This window comes from Lathyrus oleraceus, chromosome 5, assembly GCF_024323335.1.
Source record: "Lathyrus oleraceus cultivar Zhongwan6 chromosome 5, CAAS_Psat_ZW6_1.0, whole genome shotgun sequence".
NCBI classification, from domain to species: domain Eukaryota; kingdom Viridiplantae; phylum Streptophyta; class Magnoliopsida; order Fabales; family Fabaceae; genus Lathyrus; species Lathyrus oleraceus.
Window position 1 is genome coordinate 202,395,421 of NC_066583.1, and position 20,710 is coordinate 202,416,130.

Here is a 20,710-nt window from a genome sequence, read left to right on the forward strand (position 1 = left end):
TTTTTTTATGTTTAAAGCAATCTTGAAATGAATCATGAATACTTGAACAAATGGCCATGAATACATGATGATGTATGAAATTCTGAATGCAACTCGAATTATAAGTTAATGGACTAAGGATGCATAATGAACCATGAGAACAATAGCGCAACTAATAGACTAGGAGATCATGAGCCAATGAACCATGAAGCATGGACCAACGACTTTGAATGCATCACAGACCCATGATCAATGCACTTGAATAACAAAGAGAATGCATATGTCATGGATAAAAGCTTGAACAAGGTCTTGGATCAGATGAATCATCAAGCATATAGGCATGTAAACCCAATGATCAAATTTTGTGAATTATTTCCATGAACAAAAGAATGCTTGATGACAGATGAATCATGAATCGTGGTAAGAAACACACTTCAATGAATTATGGTTTGAAACAATCAACAATGTAACAAGTCAACCCAACAAGGCACATAAGAACCAAGGTTCCCTGATTAGGGTTTCAATGAGGCATCTCCTTAATCAATGCCTTTGAATGGATCAGGATGCTTCACAAGCAAATCTCCAATGTATGAGCCCTCAATTATGGCTTTGATAGCCAAGACCTCCAAAGAACATCCACAAGGTCCCAAAACTACATCATCAAGAAATTAGGGTTTCGACGACATGAGGAGTGCCATGATGAAGTTTCCTTGAATCCACATCTCAAAGATCATGTAAATTAGGATTTCACTTCCCATATGATCAGATGAATAACCAAGACACACCTTTTAGGTTTGATCCACACACAAACTCTAGCTTTGCAAGCCATGGAGCTTTGTATCTAGAATGTATGTTTGCAAATGTCAATATAAATGCCTAATACACATGTAGTTTGTATGAAAGTGTGCAGATGAAATTTAAACCAAAAGTCAAATGAAAAATGAAAATGAGAGGACAAATTTTGAGGTATGACAGTAGAGAGAGGGTTTTGACGCATTTCCTTATTCGACCACGAAATTCATGGGCGTTAAGATTTTGATGGAACATTGTCATTTTTAGGAGTAGGTGCATTAAATGTCTTTTTGGTAAAAGATAATGTTTTTGTTGGGAATGACCGACATGTCTCACAAGTTTGATTACATGGATTGGTTATATGATATTAATCCTAAAAGTTTTTTCATGAAAAGCCATTTCACTTTCTTTAAAAAAACAATGAGATAATTGTCATCATCAATCAAATAAAAGTTTACATGTTGTAGAGCTCCTTGTGCTTGAAAATAAAATAACTTCATAAATATTTGGTTCTTCTTAGGGAAGGTACTCTTGTTTGTCATGGTCTCTAGTGCTTTTTTGAATGTTTCATAATATATTTTACCAATTTGAACTCATATTCTCTCCTTGTGTACTCTTTAATGCAAAATGTTTTAAGGTGTGACGGGGAACATTCTGGAGCAATGGTGGGATTGGGTGGAACCTTCGAACATTCAAAACAAATATATAGTTCACCCAGATGATTAAAAAACATCAACCAAATGTTAAAATGTTGAAGAGTGAGAAAATATGGGAGTATTTTGAAAAACGACCTACACTTCCTCATGTCCCGTGAACTATGATTAAAAGTAAGTTCCATGCGAGTCAAATTGTGAAATATGGAAAGTGTTTTCAAGTCATCTACCATATATGCGTAAGTTGGACGATAAAACATTAAAAATGTAAACTCTATCTTAAATTTCTAAAACACTTATTCAGGAGCATAATATTCATACATGTTTTACATGCAAAATCCTTGCTTTACAAACCAAAATCATCAGATTATCCGTATTATAACAAATCTTTGCATTGACTAAATTAGGAAAAGAATTCAAGTTTTCCACGTTAACAAGTGATTCCTTACAGATATGTGATTTTGCATTTAAATTTTCTAGAATATGGAAGCTATATATAAACTCCACAAAATAATTAGGAGATTTGAAATCAACTTTATCCAAATGAAGAGTTTTGAGACACATTTTTATGTTTACCATCAAATATGTGATTTTCTCAAGAATGTAAAGTGGTTTTTCATGAAAGAAATTTTTTGGGAGTAATATCATATACATTTTCTTTGTGTAAGGAAATCAATCCATGTAATCAAAGTTGACAATTTCTTTATCCACTTTTATAAGTTCTCTCAAATCCTTTGCGAAAAAAAAAAACTTTATATTTTTGGAGATACGTTGTCGGATGTATTCATTTTTCACAAAATTGAACGCCAACGAGTGAGACACCCTAGTTATATCTATTTTTTGTTCGAAGTTGCATCTTCAAATATTTACTTGATATATTTCGGAGATGCATATCTGATAGTATGAGTAAGATTTAGAAACAAAATCAACTTGACATTAAATTAAAACACTCAACATTACATAGATAGTTGTTATAATAAATTTAACATTACATATCGTTATAAACAGGTAGTTCAGGATGCTTCAACATGTTGATAATATCTTCAGCGAATCTTTCAATCTTCACATCGACTTCAAACAGACCCTTTGATGTGTATTGGTAAGATAGACTCCACATGACCTATAAATCTTCATCAGTCTTCAGTTCAAAGTTGGTGAATTGTATCTTCCATTTGTTGTCAAGCGACGATGAACGATTCTCAAGCTTGACAACTCTCCAATTTTCTGGATATCGCAGGATAGTATTCAATTTGGATATCAGATCAGTGAGAAGTGTGTTATCGGTGATCCTAAATTGAAACATCGACTTTCTATCATTGAAATACACAAATGCAATGTGAGAATATGCATTCATTCTCTGGTTGTTGTGTGTTTTGTAGAAAATATGGATTGAGAGACACCCTATTTATACAAGTATTGAGTCACTTTGAACCTTAGAAACCTTACCATGTCATCAAGTCACTTTTTGGAGATACATCTCTAATTAAATCCTGATTTTTTTAAACGAAAAAATGGTGTTTACGAATATGCATATTCAAAATGTTCCCTGATGATTTTTTTAAATAAGTATGAGGTTTATTTGGATATGAATATCCGGAACTACACTGAACCAGAATCAAACTAGAACATGTGTATACAAAAACAAAAAATACAAATCATAAAATTTATAAACTGAAACAGTCGACATTAACACCATCGTTGCTGAATATATATTACTTATGTATTAAATCATATAAAGATTAGTTTGTTTATGACAATACATTCAAAAAAGTGTATTGATTACAATATCAAATGTCTCAAAAAATGCATCACCGTATTAATCTACTGTCGATTCCTCCTTCGAATTTTCCTTATTTGATTCTCTTTCAAGCCCACTCAATTTAATGAACTCTTCCATCCTTTCCAGAAAACGATCCGACCAAGTTTATGCCTCTTTTTTAGAATGTGTCATCTAGTCCAATGATGTGCTTGGTATAAGACACTCCAGTTTCAAATAAACCTCAACAAAATATAGCGATTTTGAAAGCCATCCAATACACATGATGTGTCCATCTTTAGGTGGGCCACTCCGAAGTGGGAAAATGTCTCTGAGAAACCATGTCTTGTCAGATCGACACACACCCTGTTATACACACTTGCTATAAGATGACCAATTTCAGGAAAGCGCAACCATTTTGAAAATGGCGCGGGATTGCTAACATAAGTAGTAAGAGCATCATGAATTTTATCAAAATGTTCTTTTTTCGTATAGCGAGTGTAGAATTCCCTACGCGTGGTTAACTCTTTCAAAAGATGATGACGGACAAGAAAGGGATTCTCCTCTCTTCTATCGAACAAGTCGGATACGACCCGATAACCGTAATTACCATCCTCTTTAATATTTACAATCCGCTCAATGTGTTTATGCATAAAAAGCGGCATTTCTTAGATGAAGATGATTTTCGGTTTCAGCGGTGAAATAGGTGGGTTGCTAATGCGAGCACCCTTGTAGACACTTTATTGAGATTTTGGTGTTGGAGAGTCCATAAAAGGTGAATCAAAATGTTCGAAGTATGAAGGAGATTGTTTCGTTGTATTGTCATCTTGTATCGTTTTGACTTTTTTCGGGGCACCATTGGTTTTAACTGGTTCCGAAGGAGGTTTCAAGTTTGTGGTTTCTAGATAAGCAATCTTCCTCAACTTCTCTTTGATATGCAATTTCATTGTGTTATCGACTTTAGAAAATCTAGCTAGGATTATTTCCCACCCGGGCATGATAGTTATACCTGCCTTTGAATCTATGTTCTAACACGGTAATTCTCCAACCAAAAGTTGTTTGTTTTTCATTATGTTGGTTTTGGAGCATTTCGTTCACATCGTCCCACTCTCTACAAAAATCACCCTTACTATCACTTAACCATTTCTCCAGTGCTGAATATGTAGATTCGACTCTTTTAGTTGTTGTATTATCGAGATATCTAACTTGATCGTTCCAAGCACAAACAATCTTCTCATTCACTTGGTCCATAATAGTACTCTCAACATATTTCAAGAAATCTAGATATCTAATACACACACACACACACATACACACACACACACTCCTAAAATGCATTACAGATGCAACATACAAGTCTTCTGTGGATGAATTTAACATACCATTCCATGCATCTGTTATCTTTTCCAACACAACACTAGGTTTGACCATTTTTACGTCTTCACCCTTGATTTGTTTGGTTCCTACCACAGGTTTGATCCGACTTCTCATATTTTTTGTTATGTGATATCAACAAAGTAATACGTAGGATGTAGGAAACACCTTTGCAACCGAATTCATCAGTGCGGTGTCTCGATTGATGAGAATTACATTCGGCGTGTTTTCTTGGGCCTTCAACAAAGTCTTGCACATTTCCAAGGCCCATGTAATGTTGACCTATTTTTTGGATTCCAAAAATGCAAATCCCACTGAAAAAGTATTCTCTGTAGAAGCAACACCAATAATTTCCAGAAGCAGAAGCTTATACTTGTTAGTCTTATATGTTGAGTTAATTATGATGACAGTTGAAAATATGTTGAACAACTTGATATTTTTGGGATGAGTCTAGAATATGTCACGAAAGGTGAATTTATCCTCACAAACTTTGTATCTAGAAACATAGTGGTTATCATCCAAATGCTTCAAACCTGTTGCATTTTATATCTTTGACCTCTTATCGCCATGTTGTTTCGATAACACGTATTGTATACCTACTTGATATTTGAAACACTTTCAGGCTTTTTCCGTTTCAAATATGCAAGTATGTTTTTTCGGCGCCGTCCTAATTAAAGACATGTCCGAAACAATTTCCTTCTCCTATGGTTTAAGGTGACATACAATGGGATGACCAGCTAGCTCGATTTGCAAGGCATGGTTATGTAAACCATAAATTACATTAAATTTCCATGTATCGCCCACCTTATGGTATCCGCATAATTTAAACAGACATTCACATTTTCTCGATCCAGTGTCATCACGTTTCAACTTCCGAATTGGTGGAACATACATACCACTTCTCTTGAATCTCATGGTTACAAATGCTTGTCTTCTATTAGAACCATTTTTGCACCTTCCGATTACAATGTCAAACCTTAATTTCATGGCCTTCATGTGGACCCATTTGAGCATATGTTCACGAGCTGTAAAAAATTATTCATTTCTAATCTGTTGACCAACATCTAACTCGACATCAACCGGTCAAGCATCCGATTTAACATCATCTTTCACCTCATCTAATTTAACATCATCCTTCACTTCATCAGATTTTACATAATTACTTACAACATCTTTTTGAAACATATACGGGTGCACCATATCTAATAAAAACCAAAACAAAAATATGGTTAATTTTTTTTGCAGTAACAAGCAACTTCAGAGATGCATCTCCGAAACAGATAGTATGTGAATTCAGAGATGTATATTCGGACGTAACATTAATTTTTCAGCTCAAAAACAAGATTAATGCAAGCAATGAGGTATGAAATGAATGAACTTTACCTTAAATTGTATTTTCTTTTGCTCTACTTTATGTGATAAAACACAAGAATGATGATTTGGAGTAGAAAAGTTGATTGAAAATGAATTTTTTTAAGGATTTTGGGCTATGGAAGAGGTATGGAGTGTGGGAGAGATGATCATGCAAGGTGGTAATATATTCAATTTCGCGCTTGACATTTTCAGAGATGCAACTCCAAAAATATTACTAAATGGTTAATAGATAAATCTTCTTTATGAAAACATTGTTTAAATGGCTTCAGAAGTCTTTTCGAAGATGCATATGCGAAGTCACCCCAGAAATCTTCGCAAATGCATCTCCAGACTAAATTTTGACAAAAATGGAATTTAATGTCGTTCGGATATGCATATATAAAATTACCTAAAGGCATTTTTGAGTTTTCGAAGGTGTGACCCACAACATAATGGTGGAAAAAAAGAAATTGCCTCAAAATTCTACTTTTTATTTTAAAACACAATTTTGCTAGTATTTATGTTACAAAATAGAGAAAAAAAATGGGCCCGATTAATTACCAAGGAGATCCATTGATGACCCGACCCATATCTCACAAGTTACCGATTGTGTGAACAAAACCCTTGTGGCTTCCTTGCTTCCCTTTATAAACACCACTGGAACGATCTTTAATCCAAGAAAACACTAAAATCGTGTTAGTTTAATTTTTTCTATTCTTTCTTCTATGCTCACATTTCTTTATTCAATTTTCATTGATATAACTTCCATAAACATCTTCTCCTATGATTGATTAGTATTTTTTAAAAATAATTTTTTACTGAAATTTTACAATATTTTCTTAAAACAAAATTCAACTTCTTGATTGAACTTTGTCGATTCTACGATTCAATCAACTATATTTACAATCTTGCGAATATCAATTCAATTGTAGGCTCACTTGTCTGAATTTGATTTTTATATGATATTTCAGACCCTTTAGTACTGCATCATCTTTCATTTATCTCTTTCATACGAGTTTTACAGTTGAAGCAAACTCACTATGTCCATTAACCGTGTTTTACACAAATGTTTTGAGGCAAATTCGTTTGCAACAGTAATTTTGTTCTTGTTAAATCATTTGCTCACACGATCTTCTTTTTATTTTGCCGGGCTCATTGTTGGACTGCATCTACATGTTTAATATTAATCTTATACTTCATGTTCTAATTAATTTAGTTGTTTGGATTAATTTCGAAGGATTTTACACATATGCCCATATGTCCAAATCATTTTTTTATGTGATATTTCGTTCTGGAATGGACTCATTTTCCTTTCTGCATCATTATATAATTTAATTTTATTATTTAGTAATCAATTAAAATTAACATGTGTAGACAAACTATAATATTTAATTATGAAATCAATACAAATTAACATGTTCAAATTAAACAATTTTAACAACACGGACATTCATGTAAAATTGGTGCGCCCTTATATAAAGGCTCATCTTTGTCGATACATAAAGTATCATAAATATGAGCTTTCATATAAGATGATTCTCCAATATCAGAGATCATATCTTCTAGTCAATCATCCATATCTTCATCATCTTCATCCATTTGTGACATCGTATTTCGATTATTATACACTTCTAGATGTCACATCCATGTTGTATAATTTTAACATATTTCATCACAACATATGTGATGTAATATTTCTTTCTTTGACCGTTTTTTGATATTCCCGCAAATAACACAAGGATAATAAAAGATACCATTATTGTCGGGAACATTTTTTTTGACGAATTCAAGGAAATCATGAACTCCATTCTCATACGACAGACCTAATATATCAGCTTTCATCCAACTACGATCCATGATAAATTCTAAAATTTATATCAAAATACTAATGTGAATCACACACTAATGCTACACACATAACATCCTAATATGATTATATGCACATGATCCGAATAAAACATGAACACCGTCACTTGAATAAAATGGCAACACCTAAAGCATATTCACAAAATTGCAACATGAACATCGCAACATTGCAACACCTAAAGCATATTCACAGAATCTGAATAAAACATGAACATGACAACATGAACGATACACATGACAATGTCAATTCCGAAAGCGTTGATTCATGAAATGCAACAAAAGCCAACATTATTTATCTATTAAAAAAGAAACCAGTAATCCTAGCGAAGAACATAAACATTCAAAAGTGTCAGAGAGAGAGAGAGAGAGAGAGAGAGAGAATGATAACGTACCATAATTCAAAGAGGATAACAATTTCGTTTCTAGAAATGATATTCGTTCTCATAAATGAATGAAGATGGTGAAGATTTCACTATCGTTGTTGTCTCGTTCGCTAGGATACCCTCGTGTGTTATGAACGAAATGAGGTACTTGTTATGTTTTAATTTAGTGGAAAATAATTTCACAACGGTCGCAAGCTTTAACCGTAGTGAAATATGAAACATATAACCACGACTGAATGAAACAACCGTAATTGTTATACTTTTAATTTCAAAATAAAAATAAATGTGAAGGGACATACGCTTATTTTTATTGAAAAATGGAAAAAAATATTAAAATGTTAAAATGAAATTCAAAGTTTGTCATCCAAATTCTATGACCACAGTTAGTTTTAGGAACCGTGATGAAAAGTTTCTTAATAAAATAAAATAAAACATGTGCGTAAAAAATGTGATATGATTATGGTGGAAAAATGATAATTGTAATATTGTGTCACGGAAGATGTATTTTCTAGTAATGCATTAGTTTATGAACGCACATGAATTGCCACATCATACAAGGTTGAAAACAAGGTTTCATGAAGAACACGGGAAACATAAAATCAAATTGACATGAGTTTAAGTTGGAAATATTATGTTTGTTAAAAATTGAAATATAAATTTATGAAATTATGGAGTTCTATTATAAAGGAGGGTGGCAACCATTACTTACCCAAATTCACAGGCAAGTTCAGGAAGAATAATATTGCACTTGAAGGAACAATTATTGCAATTAACAGGAGGAAAAATTAACTGGAGGAACAATTATTGCATTTGGAGGGATTTCTTTGACTCCCTTGCTTTCATAGGCAAGTTTACGAGGAAAATGTAATATTAGCAGGCTGCAACAAAGCAAAGGTACATTATGACAAAAAATGCCAAAGTCCCGCATCGTTTTTCACATACTTGTTTATGTTTTTTAGAAAAATTAATTTAAATCAAATGGATCGAGGCTAGAATCATGAACGAAATCACTTTCCTTATAAGTATTTCAAGCACTCAAAAATGTATTAGAGTTAGAACGCACAAGTAACCAGAATAATTCATCCTATACTCGAGTTTGCACAACACGGATGGAAACTCGAATGTAGAGAAGAGTATCTGAAGTTTTAGTGAAGAGGACGTATGGTCTTTTTATTTATATTTTTCTGAATCCGGAATGAAGTATTTATAGGTCATATTGGTGTTGTTTCACAAGGTTGGGAATCTTGATGAAACAACTTCTTTTTACCAAGAGTTACAAGTTTTTTCCAAAATTTACGTACTTTTACCAAAAGTTACATTTTTACGCCTACGACAACATTCTTCAAGAGTTGCATACTTTCACTCTGCAGCACTTCATGAAGTGTTGCCTATTTCCGAATTCAAACTTACTGCAACACTTCACAAGTGTTTCCTATTTCTGAATTCAAACCCACTGCAACACTTCACAAGTGTTGCCTATTTATGAATTCAAAATTATTCTTCACTTCCATATTTTCTTGTCATTTTGGAACACACTCAAGATTATTAATTCTTAATAATTTATAATAATCCCCCACTTGTTCTAATAATGATAAGATCAACTCCAGAAAAAGAGAAATAAAGAATGTTAATACAATTAAGTATCTTTCGATTTAAAACTTAACCTTAGTAAGGACAACACAAAGTCTAAACAAAATGTTAGATAACATTGCTTTTAAACCATTAATCCATATGATTAGACCGACGTTATCTTACACACATTCTTTAAGGGTTCTTCCCCTACATATCTCTCCTATCACTTATTTATGGCCATATGCTTTCCTGTTTCATGAATTTTTCGTGAGAGAAACTCCAACTCTCACTTTGAGACGACACTATCTCGAAATTCACATAGGTGAAGTTCACATCGTATCCTTTTCCATGAGACACATACCCTCGATATTGAACTTCATTAAAAGTTTAAATAAAGACGTAACCCTTATTTTAAAGGTCAATATTATCACGAAATGTTCGACAAACATCCAAATCAACGACTTGTTGTTACCCATTGAAACTTGAGGTTAATGTTCTATTAATGTGAGATTGGATTGCCGCCGGTTGTTGGAACTCTTACTCAAGGAGTTTCAACCCCATGCCTTTCGAGGTTGTTTTTACTAAGTCTCTGGTCATTGGCTTTGTAAACAGATCATCCAAATTATAGCTCGTTCGTATATAGGTGAGTGAAATGATTCCATCTTTAATCATTTTCCTCACAAAGGAATGTATAAGTCCTACTTGCCTAGATTTTTTGTTATACACTTTTTGTATGCTCTAGGTATAGTGGCTTGACTACCTCAATGTATCAACACCTTTGAAATATTGTCTTTAGCCAATGAAACTACCAACAGAAGTTCCCTTAACCACTCAGCTTCTTCACCAGCGGAAGCAAGAGCCCCAAACTCCGATTCTATGGTTGAGAGAGTGATTCACATTTGTTTCTTGCTCTTCCAAGAATTGGATCCCCGACTAGTGTAATTATCCACTCAAATGCATATTTATGGTATTCAACACTTGATATCCAACTTGCATCGACATATCATTATAATATGATAGGAAATATACCATAATGGAGACCAAGTTTTTTTTTTTGTTTTCATAAGATAGTTGAAAATTCTAATGATGACCTTCTAGTGCTCACCATTTGGATTGCTATTAAAATCTACTCATTTACTAATTGCAAATGCTATGTCGGGTCTAATACATTGCATGCACTTGTATATTCCAATTGAGCCATAACTCTCCCATCATTCATTTAAAGTTTTACACTAGGATCAAATAGAGTACTCACTTACTTGAAATGTAAGTGTTTGAACTTGTCAAGTACTTTCTCAACATAATGTATTTGACTAAGTTCATAACCCTCACTATTTCGCTTTACTTTGATCCCCAAAATTGTGTCAACTAGTCAAAGATCATTCATTTTGAATGTGGAAGTTATAAACCACTTTGTTTCTAAAAATCCATCCATCTCATTGATAATGATCAATATGTAATAAACATAGAGACAAAGGAATATCACAATGTTGTCACGCAACTTTGTGTACAAACACTTGTCACAAGAATTAGATGAAGAAAGCTTTTAGATAATCATGCATGATGATGCAAGAAGGTTTTTAGATGAAGTGAGAGATGAAATTCTGAGCTAATTAAAGTAACATAGTATGAATTGCAATGAGTGCCTTAGTTATGTTCACTTGTCTCAAATCTTAACTTAAATTTCTATGTTCAACCTTCTTTATCAACTTCATCATTGACGTTCATGACACTTTTGATCCCTTTCTTCTTTGATAATCTTTATTTTCATCAAAACTAAACTAGATATAAGATGCATTCTTCATAATCTACCCCTTTTGATGATGACAAACTCTTTCAATTCATGTTTTTGATAAGATTGAAAAGTCTTCTCCTAAGTCGTGTGTCTCCCCTTTAATTGGTGAATCTTGCAAAGACGGAGTCAAATTTTTGATGTCATTGTTTTGGTTCTTATTTTAATCCATCCAAGGATTTAACAAGTTTGCACGCCTTTTGTTCATTACCAAGAAGTACATAACCTTTCGGTTTCTCCTTGTAAATCTTCTTATTGAGATCTCCATTTAGTATTGTCGTTTTGACATTCATTTGACGAACTATAAGGTAATGCAAACGATACTCGAGTTTTCATTGTGCTTGCTACTAGTGCATATGTGTTAAAATATTCAACACATTCTTTTTGTCTAAAACCCTCGACTATTAATCTATCATTGTGGGTGTTTAGTGTATCATCACTATGATACTTTCTTCTAAACATCCACTTTCATCCAATAGATCTTGACCCTTTAGGTAGATCAACGAGTTCTCAAGTATGGTTTGACATTGTTGAATCCATTTCGTCTTGGATAACATCCTTCCAAAAAGCGGAGTCCTTTGAAGCTATTGATTCCTTATAAGTCTTAGGATCGTCTTCCACGTGAAGAATATGAACTTACGAACAAAATTCTCACTATATCCCTCTACTAGATAAAAGAAATAAATTGATTATCAATTTTGTTCGGTCTTTGATTCTTAGTCTTTCAGACTCTCTTGCTTATCCATTATAATAACGTTCTTAAAGAATTCCACTTCTTGGAATTCAATAATTACATTAGACTTCATATTTAGATGTTTATATAAGTCATGATCAGTTTTTGAATGATCTTTATATGTCTTATAATAATATGTCTTATTGAACACAAAACATGTTATTCACATATAATCCAAATCAAAATTCAATTGTATATTTTGAAATCATAAACTTTAATAATTTTAATCACTAAACACTTTATGGATTGACAAATTTTGAATATACTAAATTCAAGATTAAATATAGTAATAATATTACTGATAGTAATGGAACAGAATAAAAAATAATAATTTAATAAATACATAATTATTATTATTTAATTATAACTAAAATAGTTCGTTGGTCCCTATAAGTCAGTGAATTTTTGGTTTTGGTGGTTGAATTTTTTTGTCTGAATCATTATATCTCTTTTTTTTTTGTTGGTTTTAATTCTTAAAGGAAAAATATGTAGAAAGATTATTATTGAGACTTTAATTCTATGTCATATGTAATATATATATATATTTTGGTTTCTACTTGATATGAATTACGGGTACATTGCATTTCATATTAAGTCTAAGTCTTTTTAATACAATATTTAATTCATTTTATTGTAATAAGGTAAAATGATAGGCTACTTAGTTAGGTCACACATTTCATACGTGAGAAAGTCTTGAAGTAGAACACATTAATCAAAAATCAATAGTTTTTTAGAATAAAAAATATTCTTTTAAAGGAAATCAATAAGGATCAACATAGTTTTGTTTTGCCCTAATTTCTTTTCCATGTTTATATTGTGTTATTTACAATCTACGATTATGTAATGAGCCACGATGTCCTCCATATACAAACCTTTTCTTTTCTTTTCTTTTCACAAAGTATACATTAACATTCATATATAAAATTCACACAGCGTATATGTTTATGTTACATTGCAGTTTTACATACATATATAAACCAAATAATTTATGTAATATGACAGACTATTTATAATGTAACAGTGCATTCTACAAAGTGATATTTATTTGAACATATGCAATATTGTTGCGTTACGGTACTATATGCTTTTAGAATAGAAGTATATCTACGTTGTCATATATTTTTATATATCAAATAGTGCGATTTTTTTTAAGTAATTAATATTTTTAATTAAAATACTAAAATAATCAAAATTTAAAAAAATATATCAAAATAATCATCTTATTTAACCGATGCGTCAGTTGAATTGGCGCATCCAATTAAGATCTAAAGAAGACGCCCAGAATGCATGCACATGCATGAAAAATCAATGCATCTAGGCGCCACATGCATTGACGCATGCATGTCTTGGTGCCATATGCATTGGCGCATGCATACACTACATAGTGTCTGTGTAACACCCCGATGAAATTAAGATAATTGTTTAAATTAAGTTAATATTTTATTTATTAATTTAATTAAATAATTAGAAAAATTATTGGATTATTAATATTATTATTGGGATAATATTATTGGGTTTTAATTATTGGAGTATATAAGTTGGAATAATAAAAAGTCCTAATTTTTGGAAAAGGGTTTTCACGTGAAAAAGGAAAAGAGAAGCGGCTGAAAGAGAAAGGGCAAAGAGGCAGAGCAAGAGAAGAGGAAAAGCTTGAAGCTAACGGAATTGCCGGATTTACTCAGGTAAGGGGGGTTTATCATCGTTTGATGGGTCTTATGGGATAGCATGTAATGGGTAGTGATGAACCTCTGAATTTGACTCTGATTGAAATGATATGTGATGAATTTGTGAAATATTGATGAACGAAATTGGATGATAATTGATGAAATTCGTAGGAATTAGATGTAGTAAGGTTAGCGATTTGAGAAGTTGAATGTATCTGAGTTGTAATTGATAAAACGAACGAACGTGTATGAAAAATTGGACTGTGAGAGGTTGGATCGGAAGGATCTCGTAGCAGAGAAAACCCATAGCAGATCTGGAACACTGGATTCTGGTCATACGCGTATGGCACTAGGCAATACGCGTATGGGATGGCTTGAAAATGGGGGTTTTGGCGCTGGTACGCGCCATACGCGTGTGATACGCGTATCCCTGGAGTGGTACGCGTATGGTGTATGCTATACGCGTATGAGTGAAGGAGATGATGTTTTGAACGTGAAAGTGTCTCTGTTGATACGCGTATGAGGATGTGGTACGCGTAGCATACGCGTATGGGCGTGGGCATTACGCGTATGGACTTGGTCAGGTTGGGCAATACGCGTATGGGCATAGGCAATACGCGTATGGGCAGATTTGTGATTTTCCTGAACTGTGGTTGTGCAGTTTTTGGTTGTTTAGGCTGAGTGATGTACTTAGCTGAGGTATGATGTTGTAGGGATCATTTCCCGTTGTTTTGAATAGTCTAGGTATTAGTAGAGTGTGTTGATACTATGATTGATTATGTGGCATGATATGATATGCTTTTGTTGATGATGTGTGATGGTATGCATGATGCTGTGAATGTATCAGTTATGTATGCATTTGTGAATAGACTGTTTTATGGCTTAGAGTGTGAGCATATGTCTATTATTGAGTTGTTGTTGTTGTTGCATTGCTAGGTGATTAGCATGCACATTGTGGCCCATTTGGGGTGGTAGCTAATTCCCATGGTGTGGAATTAGTGAGTAAATCATTTTGATTGTTGTTGATGTTTGCATGCTAGGTGATTGGCGTGCATAGCATGGCCCATTTGGGGTGGTAGCTAATTCCCATGGTGAGGAATTAGTGAGTGAGTCACTATGTCTCAAAGGAGTGGGACTAGTGAGCTTGGTAGCCGTGCCTGGATTTGGACGGTGAGGTTGAACTATATGTTCACAAAATAGTCGGTACCGCATGCATGGAGTCTCATCGCATAATAGATGTATGGCGTGTAATATGAATGGATGTATTCCAATATTACACGTGTATTTGTGTTGGTATTGTTGTGTTGTTATTGAGTATGATGTTGAATTAATATGCTGTTCCTGAATGTGTGTTTTGATTAGGGTGATGAAGTGTGTTGAATCACTTAACATAACATGATATTTTATAATACTCATTATATTGATTGAGGAACTCACCCTTACAACTATTTTTCAGGTAACGAGAAATGAGTTGAGTTGAAGCTAATTATTGGAGTCTAGTGTAATCTCCGTAGTGGGTCGTGCTCTGATAGATGTAACATCGGGATGGGTTGTCTTAACTTGTTTCGAATGTTTTATTGTTGGTTGAGGACCATTTTCCATGTAATGTTTTACATGATTGATGAAATCATATCCGCTGTGTTTTATGCAATTGTTTAAGTTTTAAATTTATAAAAGAGCATGACCGTTATATTGTCGAAAAGTGTGAATATTCTGTGTGACACCCTTGAAGGGCATAATTACTCTGATGTTATATGTTGATATTTAATTAAATTATTGGGGTATTTTAGAAGGGTGTTACATTAGTGGTATCAGAGCATAGTCGGTCGAGTCGAGTCGTAATTATTCTGTTTCCCCTGTACGGTATAGGTGTTGTGTAACCTATCAGTACTTATTGTTTTAGTTGTTTGGGTTTCAGAATAGAGATGGCTGGAAGAGGTAGAGATGATGCTGCGATTGCTGAGGCTCTGGGTATGCTAGCTGGAGTACTTGGAGGAAATCAGAATGTTATGGGAATGGGAGCTGCTCGTCAACTGAGTGAGTTCCAGAAGAACAATCCTCCAATGTTCAAGGGAGCATACGATCCAGATGGCGCTCAGAAGTGGTTGAAGGAGATTGAGAGGATCTTCCGAGTGACTGAGTGTGCCGATAACCAGAAAGTCAGGTTCGGTGCGCATATGCTGTCAGAGGAAGCAGATGATTGGTGGGTTGCTACCCGCACTGAGTTGGAAACTGCTGGGAATGCTGAGATCACTTGGGCTGTGTTCAGAGAGAGATTCCTGAGGAAGTATTTTCCAGAGGATGTTAGAGGGAAGAAAGAGATAGAATTCTTGGAATTGAAGCAGGGTAACAAGTCTGTTACTGAATATGCTGCTAAGTTCTCAGAGCTGTCAAAGTATTATACTCCCTATAGTGAGGCTGCTGGAGAATTTTCAAAATGTGTGAAGTTTGAGAACGGGTTACGTCCCGAGATCAAACAGGCTATTGGATATCAGAGGATCAGAGTGTTTTCTGACTTGGTTGACTGTTGCAGGATTTTTGAACAGGATTCCAAGGCTAGAGCAGAGAGCTATCAGCAAAGGGTTGATAGAAAAGGTAAGAATCAGATTGATCGTGGGAAACCGTATGCAGCTGGCAAAGGTTTCCAGAGACAGAGTGGGATGAAGAGGCCTAGTGGGGGAGATTCTAGTGCTCCTGCTAAGTGTTACAGATGTGGTCAGGCTGGACATCGTATCCATGAGTGTACCAGTAATGAGAAGAAATGTTTCAAGTGTGGAAAAGGTGGTCACTTGGCTGCAGACTGCCGGTTGAAGACTGTGACTTGCTTCAACTGTGGAGAGTTGGGTCATATCAGTCCACAGTGTCCTAAGCCGAAGAAAGAGAATCAGTCAGGAGGCAAGGTCTTTGCTTTATCGGGTTCTGAGACTTCTGCAGATGATCATTTGATCCGAGGTACGTGTTATATTAATGGCTTTCCTCTTGTAGCTATTATTGACACAGGTGCGACTCATTCCTTTATATCGTTGGATTGTGCTATGAAACTTAAGTTAGAGATATCTGAGATGCATGGAAGTATGGTGATTGATACTCCTGCGAAGGGTTCAGTGACTACTACTTCGGTTTGTTTGAGTTGTCCTTTGAGTATTTTTGGTAGAGACTTTGGGTTAGACCTTGTATGTCTTCCACTAGTACAGGTTGATGTTATCCTGGGTATGAACTGGTTGGTGTTTAACCGAGTCTATATCAACTGTTTTGATAAGACTGTGATTTTTCCTGAGATTGAGGAAGGAAAGAGTTTGTTTCTATCTGCAAGGCAGGTGAATGAGGAAGTAGCAGACGGGGCAGAGTTGTTTATGCTGTTAGCGACTATGGAAGCTAAAGATAAACTGGTGATTGGTGATCTGGCTGTGGTGTGTGATTTTCCTGATGTGTTTCCTGAAGAAGTGAATGAATTGCCGCCAGAGCGTGAAGTTGAGTTCTCGATTGAATTGGTACCTGGTACTAGACCGATATCGATGGCTCCGTACCGTATGTCTGCTGTTGAGTTAGCTGAATTGAAGAGTCAGTTGGAAGATCTGTTGGATAAGAAATTTATTCGTCCGAGTGTGTCACCGTGGGGTGCACCAGTGTTATTGGTTAAGAAGAAAGAAGGTACTATGAGGTTGTGTGTGGACTACAGGCAACTGAATAAAGTGACGATCAAGAATCAGTATCCTTTGCCGAGGATTGATGATCTGATGGATCAGTTGGTTGGTGCGAGTGTGTTCAGCAAAATAGATTTGAGATCTGGGTATCATCAAATACGTGTGAAAACTGAGGATATTCAGAAGACTGCTTTCAGAACAAGGTATGGACATTATGAGTATTCTGTAATGCCTTTTGGTGTGACTAATGCGCCTGGAGTATTTATGGAGTATATGAATAGGATCTTCCATCCGTATCTAGACCATTTTGTTGTGGTGTTTATTGATGACATTTTGGTGTATTCGAAATCTGAAGAAGAGCATGCTGAGCATTTGAGAGTGATTTTAGAAGTTCTAAGAGAAAAGAGGTTATTTGCTAAACTGTCCAAATGTGAATTTTGGTTAGAAGAGGTGAGTTTTCTTGGTCATGTGATTTCAAGAGGTGGTGTTGCTGTTGATCCTTCTAAGATAGAAGCGGTGTCTAAGTGGGAAGCTCCGAAGTCTGTTGCGGAGATTCGAAGTTTTCTTGGTTTGGCTGGTTATTATAGGAAATTCATTGAGGGATTTTCTAAGTTGGCGTTACCGTTGACGATGTTGACTAGAAAGGGGCAAGCGTTTGTTTGGGATTCGAAATGTGAAGAAGGTTTCCAAGAGTTAAAGAGAAGGTTGACTACTGCTCCTATTCTGATATTACCGAGCTCGTCGGAATCATTTGAGGTTTACTGTGATGCTTCATTGTTGGGTTTGGGTGGCGTGTTGATGCAGAATAAGCAGGTTATAGCTTATGCTTCGAGACAACTGAGGGTTCATGAGAGGAACTATCCGACACACGATTTAGAGTTGGCAGCTGTGGTATTTGTTCTGAAATTATGGAGGCATTACTTGTATGGGTCAAGATTTGAGGTTTTCAGTGACCATAAAAGTTTGAAGTATTTGTTTGATCAGAAAGAGCTAAATATGAGACAGAGGAGATGGTTAGAATTTCTGAAGGATTATGATTTTGGTTTGAATTACCATCCGGGTAAAGCAAACGTAGTGGCTGATGCATTGAGTCGGAAATCATTGCATATGTCTATGTTAATGGTTAAAGAATTAGATTTAATTGAGCAGTTTAGAGATTTGAGTTTGGTGTGTGAGAGTACTCACAATAGTGTTAAATTGGGAATGTTGAAGTTAACGAGTAATATTTTGGATGAGATCAGAGGGGGTCAGAAATCCGATATGCTTTTGGTTGATAAGTTGACTTTAGTGAATCAAGGTCAAGGTGGTGAATTCAGAGTTGATGAGAATGGTGTTTTGAGATTTGGTAATCGGGTGTGTATTCCGGATGTTACCGAACTTAAGAAGAGTATTCTTGAGGAAGGACATCGTAGTGGCCTGAGTATTCATCCTGGAGCTACGAAGATGTATCATGATTTGAAAAAGCTATTTTGGTGGCCGGGAATGAAAAGAGAAATTGCGAGTTTTGTTTATTCCTGTTTGACTTGTCAGAAGTCAAAGATTGAGCATCAGAAGCCGTCTGGGCTAATGCAACCGTTGGCTATTCTAGAGTGGAAGTGGGATAGTATCAGTATGGATTTTGTTTCGGGTTTACCGAGGACAAGTAGGAATTTTGAAGCTATTTGGGTGATTGTGGATAGATTGACGAAGTCGGCTCATTTCATTCCGATCAGAATGGATTATCCGTTAGAAAGATTGGCCGAGTTGTATATTGAAAAGATTGTAAGTTTGCATGGTATTCCGTCTAGTATTGTTTCGGACAGAGATCCTAGATTTACATCGAAGTTCTGGGAAGGTTTGCAGAGGGCTTTGGGAACTAAGCTGAGGTTGAGTTCTGCATATCATCCGCAGACTGATGGTCAGACTGAGAGGACGATTCAGTCATTAGAGGATCTTCTGAGAGCTTGTGTTTTGGAGAAGGGAGGTGCTTGGGATTGTTATTTGCCTTTGATTGAGTTCACCTACAACAATAGTTTTCATTCGAGCATTGGTATGGCACCGTTTGAAGCTTTGTATGGTAGGAGATGTCGGACACCGCTATGTTGGTATGAGTCCGGTGAGAGTGCTGTGGTTGGACCGGAGATTGTTCAACAGACTACGGAAAAGATTAAGATGATTCAGGAGAAGATGAGAATTGCTCAGAGTCGTCAGAAGAGTTATCATGATAAGAGAAGGAAGTCACTTGAGTTCCAAGAGGGAGATCATGTGTTTCTTCGTGTTACTCCGATAACTGGAGTTGGTCGAGCTTTGAAGTCGAAGAAGTTGACACCTCGTTTTATTGGTCCTTATCAGATTTTGGAGAGGATAGGGGAGGTAGCCTATCGTGTCGCTTTACCGCCGTCGCTTGCGAATTTGCATGAGGTTTTTCATGTGTCTCAGTTGAGGAGGTACATTCATGATCCGTCGCATGTAGTCCAAGTAGATGATGTACAGGTGAGAGATAACCTGACTGTTGAAACATCACCTATGAGGATCGAGGATCGAGAGTTGAAGCAGTTGCGGGGTAAAGAGATCGCCTTGGTGAAGGTAGCTTGGGGAGGACCAGCAGGTGGCAATGTGACTTGGGAACTTGAGAGTCAGATGAAGGAGTCTTATCCTGAGTTGTTCGCTTGAGGTATGTTTTCGAGGACGAAAACTCTTTTAGTGGGGGAGAGTTGTAACACCCCGATGAAATTAAGATAATTGTTTAAATTAAGTTAATATTTTATTTATTAATTTAATTAAATAATTAGAAAAATTATTGGATTATTAATATTATTATTGGGATAATATTATTGGGTTTTAATTATTGGAGTATATAAGTTGGAATAATAAAAAGTCCTAATTTTTGGAAAAGGGTTTTCACGTGAAAAAGGAAAAGAGAAGCGGCTGAAAGAGAAAGGGCAAAGAGGCAGAGCAAGAGAAGAGGAAAAGCTTGAAGCTAACGGAATTGCCGGATTTACTCAGGTAAGGGGGGTTTATCATCGTTTGATGGGTCTTATGGGATAGCATGTAATGGGTAGTGATGAACCTCTGAATTTGACTCTGATTGAAATGATATGTGATGCATTTGTGAAATATTGATGAACGAAATTGGATGATAATTGATGAAATTCGTAGGAATTAGATGT